The 20,509-nt window shown below is 36.7% G+C and overlaps 1 protein-coding gene across 2 annotated transcripts in view; it reads right to left on the bottom strand.

The window, feature by feature from the left end:
- The window catches only part of Sm (heterogeneous nuclear ribonucleoprotein L), a 282,230-nt gene that overhangs the window by 220,552 nt on the left and 41,169 nt on the right, over positions 1-20,509 (bottom strand). The window lies entirely within an intron of this gene.

Here is a 20,509-nt window from a genome sequence, read left to right as displayed (position 1 = left end):
AGTATTTTTTTTTGTTTAATTGTTAATATCAGTAGAAATTACATTGTAAATTAAATATTAATAATTTGTATACAAATGTATTACTTTCTTTCACTCAAAAAACGGTCACAACATTCCGATAGGCCTGATATTAGTTCAAATCAGTTTGGAAAAGGAGAAGAGACATTTTTAAACCCTATTCTAACAATCGACAATTCGTAGATGCATCGCTATACCCTAGAAACAAAGCGGTACGGTGTGGAGCGACGTTTAATAAGTGGGAGAGCTCCGGTGAAAGCCAAAACTCGTATGTCGACAGGCAAAGTTTTTGCTACGGTTTTTTGGGATTCAAAAGGAGTAGCATTCGTTGTTTTTCTTCGCGAACGACGCGTAGTCAATGCTGTTTTGTTACGGCGAACTTTTACAAAGGATCAAGGCGGAATACCAGTCTGAATAACGCAATGTTCTAATCCGTAGCGAGCGCACAAAAACTTTTATAAAAATATAACCAATGTATCAAAAATTGCACCAGAGGACTGTTAAACATCCATCGTAAATTAATTATCGTTTATTTTGACCAATTAACGAATCGTTTCGAGAACTATTTGGGAATGATCCACAGGTGGAAGAATTCGCACGCTAAATTAGCTTAATATACGATCCACAAATTTCTACGATAACAGCATTAAAAGGCTGCTAATTCACTGTATAAAACAACAATGATAAAACATTCTTAACATACGTTTCTGAAAATTTAGTTAAATGATATTTTTTTTAAGTTTTAAGTTATAAATATAAATCCCCAAAATCGTTTTTTATTATTTATTGTAAGTATAATTTTTCCTGTAGGATAATTTTTACTGCAAGATAATTGCAAATAAAAGGATTCTTCAACTTTTTTTGAACGTTCTAGTTTTATACAACTAAACTGTAGGTGAATTTTTACAGAATTTTTTATTCGTACAAAATGTGCGAAAATAATAAAATATTATGTACCATTCCGGGATTAAATTTATATCAATTCATTACGAAATATTTTATTCTATAACTGGAAGTTATATTTTTATTGAATGGATAAACAGTTTGTCTTTTATTTATTCTTCGAAATTGTTACCTAAATAAGAATTTTGTTCTAATCTCGAGAACGGTTAGATATCTGAAGAAGTTGAAACATAAAATACTGTTCGATTATTATCACATTTATATTCCAAACTCATTTTTAACAACTTTCTCGAGAGACACTCTGAAAGATCCCGCATGAATGTTCCATTTCCATTTTTTAATATCCTCCTTTAGCGATCTCGAGTCGATTGCAAGGAAACTGTACCACTTTTTCAACCCTTCGAACCAGAGAGACCCTCAGGGTGCCGTAGTTGGAAAAAACACTGCGCCATTCCAGGGTTAAATTCGTTTTCAACTTTATTTTGCGGATCGAACGAGCTCGATGGAAGGGAGAAATTGGTCCGCGGATCAAACTTTACGCGCCCATGAATATATCGGGTAGAAAAGATACAGGGGTTGGATTCGATTCAAGGAAGGAAAAACCACCATCGACGGCGATCAATCAGAATTCCAAGGAAATTTCAAGAGTGTCCAAAGCTCTCTCCCAACCGGTGAAAGAAAAAAGGCGCGCACGCTTGCGTAACTCGACGATTTACGACGACCCTGCTCGTTTCGGACGATTCACGGGAAAGGGGTGCACCACCCACGTACATGGCCAGCGCACTCCACACCCATCCGCCTCGAGGTGTAACGAAAGACAGTGGGAGAGAAAAGAACCCCGGAGAGGGGAAAGGGCGGGTTTTTATCGATTATCGACTAGAGCCGGAAAAAGAGCACAGCTTGATGGATTCAAACACGGCCTACCACTTTTCCCGACTACTTCAACCACACCCTGCCTCGGTCACTGTAGAGAGTCGTTAAAATGGAACGGTATCGGGTAGAAGCGGGGGGAAAATTTCCGCACTTCCTGAAACTCGTCGGAACGAATTGTAACGCTAGTCGTTTCGGATTTACACCAGTTTCCACCGCTTTCGAGCCCGAAAAATCGAATCTATCGATCGTCTTGGATTCGGGATTGGTTGTTCGTACCGTTTTTAACAACTGACAGTGGTGAAACTAGTGGCGATTTTCATTTGTGAAGAAACCCTATACAGTCGAATGTCCACTTTGGGGATTGAAACATTAAAAAAAATATGTTTTCCCTAAATAACGAGTAAAGAAATGGAAAATTATGATGTTTGATTCTACGTAAAACTTTACACGATGGATCATCGTATTCTGCCTAAATTGACGTCTAATAACCTAGTCTATCTACCTAACCCAGACCTAATAATCTAGTAAATTGAATAGTAAACATTATTTCATATGGAGTTGCATGGTTTCGAGAGGATCCTGATGATACTAATTGTAAGTTTCTTGTAGGTGGACGTGTAGAGGACACATGAAGTCACTAACGTCCCTTTTAATAGATTCATATATTGTTTATTGCATCAATTGATGTACCTTGAAGTTCTTTAGAAAAATATATTTACCTATTTATGGTTAAAAAAACATTAGTTTAGGCGATATTTTAATTTTTATGTTTTTGAAAAATCACGACTCCTTCGTCAATGTTGTAATGATTTTATTTACAGAGAAAGTTCAATGCGATGACCACTTACATCACATTTCCTATAACTTGTAATGTTCCCTTTTCCTTTACAATAGCTTCATCCGAGTGTTTTGTTGATACTAAAAGAAAATTACAAAATGAAACAAAATTTTTCTAGCCACACATTATATTTTCGGTAGAGTTTTTTTTTATCGTAAGTGCGTAGGATTTTGGGGGTATGTCTATTCACCAAAAATGATTGTAATTGACCCTCGCAACCAAAAATAATTTTTTCAAAATGATTTCAAAATTTTTTAATGTCGAAAAATTTCTGTACCTCCTCCCTATCGATTCTTCGTAAGTTTTCGATTTTTAATAAATTTGTTTGGCGCTCTACGGACATATTGTTTAATACTTTTTTGTAAATATTCATGAGCTCTACTTGAGAAATAAATTTCAATGAAATACATTTACTATTGTAGAAGACCATACGGTGTAAGGTCTAAGTACTTGCATACCTCGTCTGTGATCTAGCCCAAGAAAATATTCCCTGCTACCCTCTATACAAGACTAGGGTCCCGAATTTCGATCATTAAGCGAGAGACTACTACCTTACAACGTATTGGAGCTATTAATGAAGGATAGGTGGAAGAGAAACAGTAATGTGTCTGATATGAAAACCTTTAATGCCTACTTTTAATCGATTCCGTGTAGAACGTTCGTTCGATTATTATATTCGAGGACCCGACGATCGCGCCACAGTGCTGGTAACCAATCACTCCGCTCGAGCGTATCAATCGCAACCGATGGGAATAATTCATCGTTTAATTCCGATCCGGTGCACGCGATTCGATCGAATCCCGAGTCGAAGCTGATCTGTCCGCGATTGCCAATCGCGAACGACCCTATTCCCTGACGTGACACGCGCGCGAACATGCACAAACATACACAAACACACGCACAAACCACGTGGTTTCTTGGCGGACGTGATTCGCGTGACTGATCGTAATTGAATCTTATCGCGCGAAGACGCGAAGCGAGACGAATTTGTCGCTTAATCGCGCGTCCCAGTGTAATTAAGCGCGAGTAATTCGACCGTAAATTCAGGTGAATTAACGTGATCCCTCCTCGCAGCGGGCGTGGAAGCAGACGGGGAGGCGGGTTCGCGTCGCGCGAAAATATTAGGTCAGCCCATTATGGAGCAATTCTTTTTCTTCCGAGAAGCCTGCGATGCAGCGATAAATGTAAATTATGAAAGGACTACGCCCGCGCACCTGTTCGTAATATAGTCGGGGTGAAATCATTTGGCCCCTCAAGGACGCTTACGAATGATTACTTTGGTACGCCGGTCTCGAGGAAATAGTTCCAGAAATGCTTTTCGAGTCTCACTTATTATATACTTCGGAATTCTACATAGTGCATCTTACTTATGAATATTGGAATACTATTTTCCGTCAAAGACTGTCTTTCAAAATTTCTACATATTAATAGTTAAGGCACATGGTAGACACTTTTAACCATTTTCTTACTTCATCCGTAACATCACATACATTACGAAATTTTAATTTTAATATTAAGTAAAAATGCTTAAATATTATTGGGGGACGAGAAGATAAAAATTACGCGTGATAGCAATGGTTGTCTATTTTATATTCCAATAAACAAACAAAATAAAAACTGTCGACCACTGTCATTATGTGCAATATTATATTCAAAATATGTAGTCGGTCTACTAAATATATTTCTAGATAATTGAAAATATACATCGAATAAAATTACTATAAATATAACGTGTTAATTCAAGCAATCCGCTTCAGTTAGAGCTACGATAACAGATACAGTTCCGGTGGAGAATTTTCCATGTAATATCGTGGATCACAAGTGACCCGCCCAAGGGTTACAAGGGTAACGTCACTTTCCAATCAAAACAATATGGTAAACGTGATTGAGCTCGAGATCATCCTTTGGGTCTTCCAAGTGGCTCGTGACTCGGTCTTTCTAGGGTTAATAAACAAATCCGGAGGGGGTGGGGTAACAAGTCCGGGCAGAACCGTAGCTCGCGGAAATTCATTATCGCGCGTAATAAATTTACTCGCGGCAGAAAGCGTGCTCGTTCCCGGTTTTCATTATTTCGAGAGACTCTCGTTTATCTCATCGCTCCGGCAATTTATCGCGATGTTTCGAGTTACGATGTAACACAGCGGCGCGGTTCTAAAATAATGTCGGTTTCCCTAATTATCTTCCTGCCTAGACGAGAGAGGAAGACCCACGGTTCGTCATTCTGGCCGCGTGTCATAACACATTGTGATGCTCCACCCGGAGTGCGTCTCGATACCTCGGCAGTCTTCTGATTTAGATCTATGCTCTGCGTGGGCGGCAGACCCTGATAGTGATCTATCTTAATCGCGGACCGTCGAGCAAGGATCCGCGCCTCTCATTTGTGCACGAGCTACCTAACATAATTGGCTGGCGTTCGGTTTCTGGCACTTAGGGAAAAGTGCCAGTTATGGATAGGATTTACAAAAGTTATATATTTTAGGTAATTTTGCGACTGACGATATGAAAATCTTCTTCGAAATTTATTTCAAACAAAAGAATGCTTTGCAACGTTTATTCCTATCTTAAAATATAAAAGAAAATTTTTGCAAAGATTGAAATAGAAATTGAGGACTGAAAATAAAATTTACTTAAGTTTATTATATTTTTCATTTTTTTCGCACGATGCGATTAATTAGACTTTTCCAAATCACGACTGCTTTCCTCGTGTCTACGCGAATTTTAAACTTTCGTAGGTGTTTCTTAATATTTATTTTATGTATCTCGCGATGTTATGTTTCTAACTCTTTACGTGCTTTTCATTGCATGATAGAGCTTGTGTTTCTGATGTAAAGAAAACACGTGAAAGGAAAACAAACGTGCACTCTAACTCGGGGAAACAGCGGAGGTTAAACTCTTACCTTACAGTTTAAATTGAAACCGTGTGTGTCACAGTCAGGCGCGGAATTTATTACGCGCCATAATAGACGTTTAATCTGCCTTTGCCAGTCGGCTGGAAACTAATGGGACCGTGAGAAGAAAATTTAAAAAGTTCATTCTTTTGAAAAACATGAAATATTAAGCAAGAATACCGAATGGCATTAATTTTACTGCGAGTGTGGCTCTCGTTGTCGCATTTAAATCACGCTATGTCACGCGCGCGACTCGTGTCCATCACGATTGGCCCGTAACATAGATCATAAGTCCGACACAATATTATAAGATAAGGTGTTAAAAATAACACACATACGATAGAACAAATTCAAGATCGTCAACATATTGTTCGCGTGTCCGCACATTTTTAAAATAAAATTTATATGGCTGTCGACACATCTTTTGTCTTTTCACTAATCGATATTAACTCACCAAGTAGGCTTATTTTTACATTTGTTTAATTATATTACTTATTTACTATACGTGTAAAAACCCATTAGTGTGCAAGAGAAAGTATAAGTAGAGAACGAAATAAAATTGATATTGAGACTTATAATTTAATTATAAATTGTAAACTTGATTTTTTAATGATATGTTCTTCTACAATTTGTACCCCTGAATCTAGGTCCAGATTGATTCCTGTTTAACCCGTGATCCATATTATTAGATCATCACAAACACGAATCATATGTGTGATATAATTTCGACACAATAAAGACGAATTATATTTGTAATAAAACTGATTACAATTGTACGTATAATATTTTATGTTTTTTAGAAGAGTTCATTTCTGAAATTTCCTGATCATAGGTCAGTTGTTTCTTATTTAATTTTTAAAAGCAAATGATGCATATTCCGACCCGTAAGAAATTTAAAAAGAATCATCAAATTATTTTCAGAAGATTAAAAATGCACAGGATTTTGCAGAAAATTATTCGAACGTGAAAAAATTGCCAACGGAACGTGACATCGCGCCACGACTACGGTTCTCTTTAAAAGACGAACAAGGATCGCGTTGGAAGTTCGGCGGATAAAAGAATCGACTCGCAGAAAGTAGTTTATAAGTAGAAAACAAGTGGAGATAAAGGAAGCAGAAGAGCCTAACACAGGAAGCCTCCTCTTCTTTCTATTTGCCCCGAACATTCTTAAAGTGCTCCAAGTCTGTCCTCAAAAGTTCGATTCTTTGAAAGTCCACGAGAACGCACTCGATCTTCCACAAAACCGAGCGCCCCATTACATCGCAATCGAGCGTACAGTCGATTTTTAGCACAAAGGATCTCGAACGGCTCGAACCTGCCCTACGATACTCCAACTTCCCTAAACGAATCTGTCTTCGAGACGATATCATCTCTCTGCCAATAAAATTTATGACGTTTCTCGAAAACGAGTTTCCGCGATACGTAATTTCGAATCTTCTAAAATTACGTCGAGAGAATACAACCGTTGCAACCTTGTTGCTATTTTAGAAAAACATTTCTCGTTTCATCTCCAGTTTATCTCATTTTGTGGTAGAATATTTTAATAAAGATCTAAATTCCCCAACTTTGGTGTTCGCGTTGTTTTTCTACAAACACTCCTCTCGATTGTATTAAGCTCTAATTATTTATGGAAATCTCCTATCTTACGGTCTGTTAATCAGCCACCTGTCTGCAGCAGCGAAGGATTTCAGGTTCAACGCGAGGCAAAACGATCTTTTCTCGCGACACTCTAGATTCTGCGACCGCGAATGGAAAGTTGCGCAAACGTCGACCAGATCACCAAAGACGGTCGGTCGCGGTTAAAAGCGAGTCGAGTGAGTTGGTAACGGTATATAGTTGGATTCTGCGAGTTCTTGATCGTGCCCAAGCAACTCTGGAACGGCCATTGAAACGGGGCGATACGGTTACATGCGCCACGGTAACTGGATCTCCATTCGTAGATTTCTATTTAAATTGTGGAAAATGTTCCCGGGGACAAACTCCGTGAATATACCCCGCCCCTCGTGCCAAACACCGACAATTGGCCACGATTATAATGGAAAGAAGGAAAAGCGACGAAACTTTAAATTCCGTGAGGCTCCTGCGCGAAGTTTACATTGCCGAAGAATTAACTCGCCAAACTGGAATTGTGTTTAATTCAGAATTGGAGTTTCGGGCTAGGCTCTTTATTCGTATTGGTGCTTTTCATCTCGAAAGTTTGCTACGTACAATGGGCACGATTCAACCCTGCATACTCAATTATTTCGTTGATTATCGAGGAAGCTGTTCTTTGCAAACGCAACAAATTTCCTCATTAGCTATGCATTTCTTCGAATTTGTAATTTTTATTTAATTACTCGCTCGTTTACCATTTAAACACGACGTCCTCATTTTCGATCTCAAGTGTCGCGATACTGCTCCATTATTACAGTTATAATGTTTTTTATTTACGATAAAAACAGTCATATACTGTAGTAATTAATTATCAAAATATGTAATTACGTTTGTTTACAAATTACTGCTTTGACATGACTATTACTGCTAGTTATTTATTACATAAATATCTTGCTCTTAAATTTGAAGAACGGTATATTACAGATTAACCCTAACCTTAATAAGTTGTTAAGTATGTTTACCGTTCGGACTGATTGCTACATGTAAGAATAGTCATTTTTATTTCTAACGTACTGTGACAGTAAATACACGGAAACGAAGCTTGTCGAACTATAATTAACAAGTGTCAATATGGCAGCCGTGTGACTCAATAAATCTCGATTCGATTGATACTAATAGTCTCACAAACATCAACCAATTGACAATTTTCAACTTTCATAAGATTTTAAGAGAAAAAAAAAATGGTTAAAAATAAAAGTTGAATTTTTAACAAACTATGACAATTACAATGTCACAAATGGCGCCGTTCTAGCCGCTCAGATTAAATTGAATATTTGTTTGGATGAAGATTCGTTCGTAAATTAGGATTTTGGTTTAACAAATATGTCGATTGTAATTTACAAATTAATTCACGAATGAAACCGTAAACGGAAATTACTTTACCGATGGATCTGAACCGTGCACCGAAACCTTTGATTGCGTACAATCCAAACAAGCGACTCGGATAATACGCGAACGTAATTAAAATCACAGAAAAGAAAAACCGTCGAAGATATCGTGGGACTTCAGCGTATCCGCTTTCGGGGTGCTTTCCAAAGAATGAAACGGAATCCTTGGAGGGAAGCGTAAGCAAAGAACACTTTAATCGTTCCTCTTTCACTCCACGCGGCGAAGGAAATTACTCTTTTTCTCCGTGGGTCAGATTTTAGCCGCGGGGATAAAACAATGCCGGGTTACAAACTAAAAAGAGTATTGCTTGTTCTATAGAGAGCCGGGAAAATATTGCGTCTCGAATGGCCCAGGTGTTTTAAGAGCGAGCGCGAATGTAATTCGATGCAACAACAATGCAATGGACGTATCGTAATATCCGCGGAAATTTTTAACGGTTCTGAAATATCGTCAGGAACGAGGCAACGTGCAATTTGTTAGGTTTCCACCATTTTGTATTGTGCGTAAATGAAAATTCTGCTCATCGAATATTGATTTCGACGCGACGCGTAATATTAATTCCTTGCAAACGTGGATATATCATACACTCAATACAAAGGTATTTTGAAAAGAAAAACTTGAATATGCCAGTATCGAAATTGTTGTATTTTTGGTTTATTAGAAAGGAATTTATTTAACACAGTTTAGACTATACACAAAGAGTCGCTGTTGTGTTTACAACTCAGCTGACGAGACGAAAGTAAAGTGAAGAACAGTACAGAGCTCGAAATCGGAATCTTGGAAATAATTCAGAGGTCACATGACACATTACTAAGAGATGTCACGATTAGTGTGATTTACAACAGAAATGTTAGTCAAAAGTCTGAAAAAAATCTTAGAATGGTCTCCTCAAGCCTAAGATATGAATCCTCAAAAAAATGTCTGAGCAAGTATAAAATAAAATTAACAAAGGAGAATAATGCTTCTTCGAATGATGGAGGGACAATAATATAGTATTATGTCAGAATACTGCAAAAATTTAATATCGAGTATGTTCGAGTCATTATTGAAGCTAGAGGTTCATTGAATATTAACCCTTTACACTCCAAGAATTCATTTTAATAGAAGCAACTAACTACTTGAATTCAATTTTGTCAGATCATTTTAAAGAATATTAAAACTTTTTTCCCAGAGAAATTTATAAATGTTTATTAAGCTTGCGTTACTATGCATAAACCTTAAATCGTATTATGGTAGATATTATGTATGTCTGCAAAAACTCAACAGTTTATTAAAAACCAATTGTGATGCAAAACTGATGCCACGAAAAGAAAAGTAACGTTAATATCAGGAATAATATATTGAATAAAATATTATTTATATTAAAGTCACGCGTGTACGTTAAGTTTTGTTCCTTATTGTGTCTCGTAAATAGGATGAACATATGTTTAATGAAAAGTCATCCCTTCTGACGCGATTGGTGATCATCTACCTGCCATCACGAGGGCATATAACTGTTTAATGACTCTTGGGGCGATAATGCTTGAAAGGTCGCTAATCCCAACCATTGGCGCCGACAATATAACAATTTGCTGCGTCGTAACTCCGAGGGACCACTTAGACACACTGTGAGACATTCACAAACCATAGCTAATGTCTGTTACACGACACCCTACAACACTCCAAACACCAGTTCGGCGGTTATAAATTAAGAGGGGCCACCATGACCCTTTTCTTGTTCCTACAAGTGTCTTTGTGTTCTTTTCCTTGACTTCTCTCGGTTCAGTTCCCTTTTAGAAACCTATTCTTAGACGCCCTTCCATTTTTCATAGCCTCTTCTGGCATCTACCGATTCTAAATATCAACAATCAGCTATCGAGAATTTATTACAAAGTATAATTATTTTCAAATTTTTTGGTTATTTTATTCCGCAGAATGTATAAAAAAAAAATTGATTTATTTAAACGACCATTAATATTAGGATTGTTGCAAGAAAATAATTTTTCTAGGAAATATATTGAATGCTCTCGTTAAAACGTTAATAGTTAACTTATCTAGGATAATGGAAAACCATTATTTGTAATTTGTGTAACAACATGGGAAGTAGATAAATGTAAAACTAATAATATGTATTTTTTAGAAATAAAGGCAATCGTTTAAAAATTAAATTATTCTTCATCCAAATGAAGAATTTATCAAGAAAAGAATATAATTATTCATAAAAAGAACTCAAGGACTTGGTCACCGTTCGGAATAGCTGATAATTTGCGGAATAAAAACTGTAACTTTCCCTATTCGACGTAACGCGAAATTGGCATTGAAATGTCTCCTCGCGTTACCTCAATTTTCCAGCGCGCAAAAAAATTTTCCAATTTTCCGCGTGCCCGTAGTTTCTATCTCGAGGTCGCGTAATAACTCCTCGAGGCGTGTTAAAAAATGTCCAGCCTTTTTAATACTCTGATAAGCGTGATGGGATATGTTACAACCCGCCACGAAAAATTAAAACTGTTAAAAACATAGAATATGGTTACGTCGCGTTCAATTTGTTTGGTTACGAAATTCCTCGACAAATGATTTTATTTCGGTGGACGCTAATATTTCCTGGGTGCATTTCCATGCAACTTGGTACTCTTTAAACTAAAAAAGTTTGTTCATCGAAGATTTGAAACGAGCAAATTCTACGAACGAAAATTCCTACAATTTCCTTTTGTACGATCGTTTCCACGAAAATTCGTCGCCGCCAGACATCGACTCGAATCCGTAGCGAACGTCGGTGATTCCCCATCGGACGCGAAGTCGAGAAACAACGTCGACGTACGCTCGGATACTCTACGGATTTGTCCTACGAAGTCCAGGATTCGCATTAGTTAGGAATCGGTAGCGAATGCATAAGAAATGGCGGTCTGAAAGACAACCTTTCTCTCCGGGGAGGCGGCAGAAGTAGGTCGTGGGCATTAAATACGTCAGGCGGTTATACGCCGTATACCAAAACCACGTAGAACGTTTCTGCTACCGCGTACGGGAATATAATTCTACCGTCGTGTCACTCCGTCGCAAAGGCGAGCTTATTGCCGCAGATATGCAGCCGTTCTGGCCTGGAACTTCATTTCGTGCCACAAATTACGCCTGAAATGAATAAACTGAACACCGGGAACGAATTTAATGATTCGTTTAATACGCCTTAAATGCCACTTGATATCGCGAAATACGTTTCGAGTTTAACACTCGAGAATATATATAGCCACGCGCGGACAGCAGAAAAGTCGCTAAATGGGCTTTAAACATGCATACTGACGATTACCGAGTCGCGTTATTGCCTCGCTAAATTGAACTCGAAATTATGCTTGTCGTGATGCTGTTTAAACCGTCCAAGAACAAGACAGACAACGTTCGACTTAATCCTAGAAACGCGGTTACCTACAGCGATGATTCTTAAAATGAACCCCAGTGATTCGTAAATTGAACGTTTCCTTCAAATTTGTGGGAAACACGATGCTTTTACACAATGAAAACTACAGCTTTTAACTCTAGAAAGATATTTGTTTCGATTCTTATACAAAGTATTAGATCACTTCTGGGAAAAATTTGGATGGGAGATTGTAGAGGCCAAAATAAGACGAAAATCAAGAATAGTAATTTGTTGATTGAGGCTTCCTTAAAAAGTTATTAACGTTTAAAGTTCCATACTGACCGGAAAATTTTTCAGGGAAATTAAAAAATTTCAAATCGTTCTAAAAAAATTATTTTTGGTTACAGGGGTCAATTATAATCATTTTTGGTCAATACACATACCCCCGAAATCCTACGCATTTTCAAGAAAAAAATTCTTTACCGAAAATCTAATGTGAGGCCAGAAATGCTTCCCTGAAATTTCATGCGAATCTTTAAAATGTCATAACTTCTGAACGGATTGGACGATTTTAATGTTTAAAAAAGCAAACTACGCGTATTTTGATGGAGAATATGTACAAATAGCATAAATATCTGAAAAGTTGGTCTTTGTCTCCGCAAAATGAGAAAAACCCCATAAAAATGGTCCAATTTTCAAACAGCCATAACTTCTACAATTGTGAATATATTTCAATGAAACTTTTTTCTGAAGTAGAGCTCATGGGTACCTACAAAAAAGTATTAGACAACTTTTCTATAGGGCGTCAAACAAAATTACTAAAACTCAAAAACGAATTTTTAAGAAAAATCGACAGAGGGTAGGTGCTTAAATTTTTCGGCGAAAAAAAAAAATTTCAAATCGTTCAGAAAAAATTATTTGCAGTTGCAGGAGTTAATTACAATCATTTTTGGTGAATACATATATCCTCGAAATCCTACTCACTTTCGAGAAAAAAATTTGTGTATGTGGACAAATTTTATTAATAATTTTTAAGAATAATTTCGTTAATAACTTTTTAACGAAGCCTCAATCAAGAAATTGGTATTCTTGATTTTCGTCTTATTTTACCCTCTAGAATCTCCCATTAAAATTTTTTCCCAGGGGTGGCCGAACACCCTGTATACAGCATGGTTTTTTAAAACTAACCCTAGTGATCCGTAAATTGAACATTTCTATCCCTCCAAACTTGTAGAAAACATGATGCTTTTGCATTGCTAACTGGCATTCAAAGGCCACAGCTTATCAATTCTACAAAGCTATTCTTAAAATGTGCTATTTACCACGCTAAATTATTCAATAATTTAATAATATAATAGTACCTACACGATGAATGTGCATTATCAGATGCATTAAATTCTGACCAAATTAAAATAAATAATTACAATAAAGTTATTTTAATGTTCTATAATTTATAAATTTCTTAAAAAAAAAGAAATATTTAATCCCTTTAAGGAATGCTCGGAACATGAATGTTACGTCGAAAAATGAACATGCTCATCCCGTTTATTTTACGAGAATCATTAGAGAAAAATTTGAATATTACGAATGAAATTATAAATCCTATCAAACTTGTCTAGAACCGATAATAGTTAGTCGAAAACGGATCGTCGTCGACCACTTTCTAGTTTGACGTTCCACGATAAAAAGTTAGAAGGAAATTGCAACGTTATCGTTCCGAACTCGAGGCAACGGACTTTTAAAACCGCACGATAACGGGACGACGAAAGAAGAGATTCACGATCGACGCACGCGTCGCGCCATCGTCGTGATTTAAACACTCTAAATAGAATTCCGAAGTTGCAAATGGCTAGAGCACGCGGGAGGGCCACGTGTTTACCACTTTAACGCGACCATCTTCGACTAATGCATATTTAGTCGGACGGACGAACGATCGAGCTCCGCCGGCCAATTAAAATATTTTCATTTGGGTTGGTACGGTGACGCGCGAACGGGCGAACAGCCGTCGTATAAATTCGACGGGACGCCGCTATTCTAAAATAACAGCCATCGCGGTGTAATATAGTTCGGTATTCGAAATAAAAGCACGCCACGGAACAGAAACACGAGGAGTCGCATGGCGGCGAAGGTGTTAATCTTAATCCGCTGACTCTAACGGGGATGAGTTATTGCTGGAATTAAAGCGCGTGAAAATTCATGGCTATGTACAGTTACCAACGTAGCTTTCCAACCTAACCGATGCAATCTATAGTCGCATGGACGTGTCACGGAACTAGATGAAATTTTGGGGCTTATTAAACGGAATTCTTCGTTCTAGACGCGAGGGTACACAAGATAAACTTGATAAGTTTTATCGAGCAAACACTGTCGATTTAATTTTTCGATAACGCGTGGTTTCGAGCACGAGATTGTGTGGGTCCTTCTCAAGTGTAATGCAATCTTGAAATGTATAAGAAAAATGATATCGAATCGAGCTTATTTTGTATTAGACTGAAGAAGATTTTCCCGTGTCCAAAATAATCTGTTTCTTCTTCTGGAATTTCTCACATTATAGAGTTTCAGAATTATAATTCTTGAATGAAGAAACGTATATGTAACCTTGAAATAATTATAAAGTAAAAATATTATCAAAGAAAGTCTATATTCAACTCGTCTCAAAGGGCTTGATTCGTGCTGCAGGTGAAAGAAATTAATTTCATTTCTTTTGCATCTTTTTCGACTGTAAAATTTTTAAAGTACACTTTTTGAGATACGAAGGAAAAATTCAAAGGATTAACGAAGCTATGCATGGACCTTCTCGAGTGTAAAACAGCGTTGAAACAGTTACATTGCAGAAATGATGTCGAACGAAGCTTATTTTATGCTTTTCTCGAAGAAATTTCTTCAAGTCTCCGGATGAAAGATACAGATTCCTTTCTTTTTGCGTTTTCAACTGAAGAGTTCTAAAGATACTCCGATCAAATGGTAAGGAAAAATCCAAAGAATTTACAAAGTGCTTATTAAAGTGAAACTTTAAAGCAATTTTTCTTAAACTGAAATTTTGGCTAAACACTTTCTTTTGTAATTCAAAAACAGGATGTAGAAATTGTGGTAAAAATCGTTGTATCTTTCCAAAGTACAACTACTTTATTTATGTTATATTAGTTGTATAGAATAATCATTGAAACATCATTTAAAAAATGTAGTACAAGAAGTTTGCTCTTTGTAAATATTCAAGATAGCGCGATGAAAAGTTTATCAATTATCTTAGTTATGTCAAACAACTTTACAAATATTTTGATCGTTTATTAGATCGTTTCGATCACCTATTTGTGGGATCTTTTCCGGTAAATTCATAAATAATATAAATCATCCCTATAAATAATTCAAAAAAGTACGAGTCACCATTATCCAGTGAGTAATAATAAAACACAATATGTAAGTATTGATAACCTATATTAAATAATGAATTGGCTATTCGTTTCGTTCTTTGTGGAACAACGTTCCACGTATAGAACTATCCTATCCCGTTCCATTCTGCATAATTCAGAAGTGTATGATTCAAGTATTGGACAGGGATTATCAATATTTAGTTATTATGTCTCGTTATTATTCATTGAATTTTAGAGACTGACATACCGTTTTAAATTATTCATGTATTTCACTTTAAAAAGTCATATAAATAAGTGATCGAAACATTGTAAAAAACAATCAAACAAACTCTCAAGTTTCAGAAAAGTTTTGAGAAAAATGTATAGGTTGTACCTCGAGTATTTAATCTAAACTACAATTTCAACCTTTGGAAAGTTACGCTCTGTATTAAACGACAATTTAACATTATCAGACTTCTAGTTACATTAAATTGGTGATTATGTAAAATAATAAATACGTACATTTGAAGTGCGATAAATTAATTTTATTTTGAGATCAGTTTTATTAATTCCTCTTATCTCAAATATAATTTTCTGAGATTGGAGACCTCAGTTATCAATCGACCCTCGTAATATAGTCGATAATAACACACTCAGCAGAAATTTACAAAATTTGCAATACCAGATTTTTGCGTTGTAAGCGTCCAAAAGGTTAATAACCCAAACTAAGTAATAAATTCAAAAATATCCGTCTTTTTCTATAAATTATTATTTCGATAGTAGTGTACTTTTCATATAATTTAATCTAACAAAAAAAAAATTTACATAGAATTAACATCCAACGGATTTATAATAGTGATGTAATAATTTGAGAAACCAGCGAGCGAATTATGATCTTTAGCGCTTGATATCTCGCAAGCTATCGAGTTTCCGAGCAAACAATCGAGTAAGAGTCAAATATTTGTTGGTTCTCTATCTGCGTACGAAACCTCATTACAATCTGTATGTAATACGTCGTGTGGTTTCCTTGTCAGCGCAGAAATATCGTTCCACTGTACGAATATATGAAACAAACCACTACGAGTCTACGTCGCGGATCACGAGTCTAGGAAGTTCTTCTTCGCGGAAACACGTTTCACGCATCTGTGTGGTAATATAACATTTTTAAAAACATTTTTACGTTAACTATAACCAGCAAATCTACAGCAAATAGTTCACGTTACGATAAACTTTTAAAAAGATCTAATTTCAGATAAAATTCAATCAAATACTTTACAATACATTTTTGTATTTGAAATGTATAATTTAGTCGAAAAGACAGCTATGCTTAAATTTCGCACACACGCGAATTTCTATGTCAAACCTAAAGATAACGTTTGATAAGACGTTCCTAATTTAAACATTTGATATTTCCGAATACGTAACCATCTGGCGTTTATAATTCACGAGGTCAGTAGATTAATCTCGAAAGTTTGACCACTTATTTCTAGGACACCCTGAGCATCTAACCGTTACAAACGCGTAGAATCGTGCGTGTGTATTCGATTCACGTGCACCGGCAGTGCGTGATCGATGGTATCGTTCTTTCGAGCGACGATGAAAAATTGGCGACGTCGGCCTATTTTATGCAAACGTCTTCGAAATTTGTCGCAATCGCTCGAGCCATGAAAAGTTTCCAAAGCAACAACGAAAGCAATAACTATCCGAGTATTCGGACGATCGGTGAAGGTTCTTAACATATTCTTGCTCAAAATATACTTCAACGATTGGTAAACTTTACATTATTAAATAAAACACTATAACATGGTGGTCCTCGAACTTGCACATAGAAATTTTAAATATTTATCTTTTCAATGCCTTGACATTACAATTATTAAATGAAAATAAACCTTTCAATTTATTTAACATTAAGTCTTGTACAGAAAAACTACGTCTTTGGAAACTTTCAAATGCTGAATACTTTGTTAAGACAAAGTTGAAATTCTTTAATATTTTTTTAACACGTTGACTGCCAGACACCTCAAATTGTCCACGAAAACGAAACTTTGTTTTTAGACAATTTGAAACTATCAACAATTTGTCGAACTTATTTTTACTTCGTTAAAATTCAAGAGTTCTATCTAGATTTATTTTCTCTAACATCTAATCTTGAGAATTGAGTTATTTAGTTATTTAGAAAAATCATGAAAATGTGTTAATAATTATCTTTATCTCGATGACGCTCAAATTAAACGTAGATCCACGATCCTTTAATCAAGGATAACTTACGGATCTTGAAACAAAAAATTTGTTTAAAACCAAGAATTTAAACTAAGAACGTCTCGAACAATTTTGATGTTCCTTCTAAGCTTACGTTTGCAAGTTATTGCAAGGAACATTGAAAAAAAAAGGGTCGATGAACCCCCATTAGACTCCATCAGAGTGGAAAAGAAAGGTTAAGAACCTCTGCTATAACGCTTGGATACACTAATCTGACGTCTACGTGGCTCGACGTCCAGTCAAATTCCAACTGTTTCGATAAATTCCGAGTAATACGATGATGTATTGGCTGATTCGTTCTAATTGCGCGGTCTCTGAGAAATTGCCTCGTCCAGAAACAGGCGCACGTGTTCGTGCAGACGGAAGGCCAGAGATGCACAACATACGGTCCGCCGTGTGATTTAATGTAGCTAGTGGCCTGATTTTACGAGAACAGAAAATTCTGTTAACTTTAGCAGATGCGGGGAACATTTCTTTCGAATAATAGATAACCCCATCGAATGGACTCACAGCAATTTATTCGCGACGTTTCTTCGATCAGAGAGTCAAACTTTTACCCATTCATTGTCGGAATGATTCATTCTATTATTGAAATTTTTATTTTTATACACTTACATTTTACATTTTGTGGACTTACATGGAAACAGATAAATCTACAAAAATAAGAAGTAGATGTACTAGCAGGAAATCCTCAGCATGGAAAACAAATATTTACCATTGTAAAACCCGTGTGTAAATCTATGGAATTCCTTTTTGAAATTAGAATCACTATGATTGAAAATATTGGGAACAATGGTTGAAATTGTAGCATATTCCAATCAACTAGTCACAAAAGCATGCTAATTGTCGATAGATATAAGGCTAAAAAGAAAGCATCTGACTTGGTATAATAATAAAATAATAATAAATCATATTCTAAGAGAATTTACCAAATATCCATAAGACAAATCGTAAAGCTGTAATTAAATCAAAATATACACATAATTTTTCTTTCGTACAATGGAAGGTCGTTGAAATAAAACAAATTGGAAGAAATCTAAAACGTATATGAGTCTTTAACGCGCGATTTACGGAGGCTGATACAGGATACGGCTGACGTTTATCGGTTCTTGACACGCTCTGCCGCTAAAGCTAGCGAAATTATTGGAATAATTTGCATATCGCATTAAACTGACTGCAAGAAATCAGGCTCCTTGATAGGGGGCTGCTCGTTGAGCAAATATTGATAGGAAATTTGGATCGAAACTGTGTTAATAATGTTGCTCTTTCGACGACGCTATCCGGGGCGTCTGGATTTTAAAGTGAATTTTAATCAACGGCGATAAGAAAGGGAGCGAATCTACGCGAAAAAATACGTTTCGTTCGAACAAATCGATGTCGAATATTCGAGTACGCGTGCACTTGACTATACTGTAGATCAGGAATGTCAAACCCATTTTGGCCGGTGGGCCAATTCGCACTTTGTCACCGTGTCACGGATCGCGGACATACAATTATTTTAGAACAGAAAAAAAATATTTTAAAGGCCACTTTTCCGTCGAGACATACTTCCATGGAAAAGGAAATAATTTATACAGAAAGAAGCAAAAGAATACGATTTAATCGCACGTTTTATGTTATGATTTAATTCTTTGTAAAAGAATAAGGAAATAAATCTGAAATAAAAAATAAAGTTTGAAGTTTGGAGTTTCGTTTCCTAGAAAATCGACTTTGAAAATTCATTGTGCACGCGTGCAGCAGAGTACGACTTGGAATTCAGTACAAGTAGAAACAGTGGTTAGTAGGCAGACATTTCAGATTCATTGAATCGCATCCGACATTTTTAACGGGACAAGAATTATTGCTAATTGGAATGTTCCACCTCAGTCAAAATATTGTTTCCGAATTTTACTCATTTTATATATTGCAAAATTTTCCATCATAACATAAGCATAAGCTCGACGAGAGATTACTACTTTTTAATCTAACTAGTTAAAAGACATCCCAGTGTTCTTGAAACGACAATAAATTTAGAAAACAATTAACTCCATCGCGCTATGTTTGATACCAAACAATTTTGGATCTATAACACAGAAATGTTCAACTTACGAATCATTACCGTATCCAAACAATCGAAGATGATATACTGCCATTTTGCAGAACTTTCTCAAAGCACCTTGATATTTGTCAAGACGCGAGGAAGGGAAAATGAGAAAATTTTCGAGAAAACGAGAGATCCCAGGGAGAACGCAAACGCTAGACGAAACAACGTGACTTCCAGAGGACGAAACGAGGCGAATGCTCGACGAAAACGGTCGTCGGGACGCGATCGAGGAAAACTGCGATTCCTCGAGCGGTGAAAGCCTTCGGTTTTAGGGGCTCTTTAATTAGTGCGTCGCGTAGATAACGAAACGAAAAACGAGGGAAAAAGCTATATAAGCATCGTGACCGGAGAGCTATGCGAGGGACTCGCGAATGGACAGACCGCGAACAATGCCAGATCGCGCAAGCATCGAGCATTCGAGGGACAGAAACAGCGACAGAGCTCATCTATTATTGGCGCAAAACAGAAATAAAATGCAGTGCGACGGCCTGTGAAACCTGTATGGTGCTCGCGTTGCGCCAACAACTTTTGTCCCGCCTTTCGTGTTTCGATGCTTCTTTCCTTTCTGTTCGAATTAGCGTGGCTCGTGTGTTTGCGTTTTTCCCCCCCTACCTCCAATATCGATAATGCAATTGCGAGGCATTCGTTGGTTTCCACCGATGCCCGACGGAGCTTCAAGCCGAGTCGTTATTTGTCTCCGGTCTTTGTTCCGTTTTTGCACGCGTTCGAACGTAGAAAATGTCGAAACGTTTATATTCGTGAAAATGCATCGGTGAATCATCCGATCCGTACCGAAGTACGACATTCGATCGTTTCGTAGGTGCTGCGTCGGGGGGTTTTCCAAAGACGTTTTCGAAGTATGCAAATTTGCGGTACTAAATCGAAGAAGAAATGTTTGGTCGACGCAGATCCATAAATCGATGCTTT

The sequence above is a fragment of the Colletes latitarsis genome, chromosome 6 (genome assembly GCF_051014445.1).
Source record: "Colletes latitarsis isolate SP2378_abdomen chromosome 6, iyColLati1, whole genome shotgun sequence".
Taxonomy (NCBI): Eukaryota; Metazoa; Arthropoda; class Insecta; order Hymenoptera; family Colletidae; genus Colletes; species Colletes latitarsis.
The sequence above is the reverse complement of the archived record's forward strand: the minus strand, read 5'-3'. Positions and strand labels throughout refer to the sequence as shown.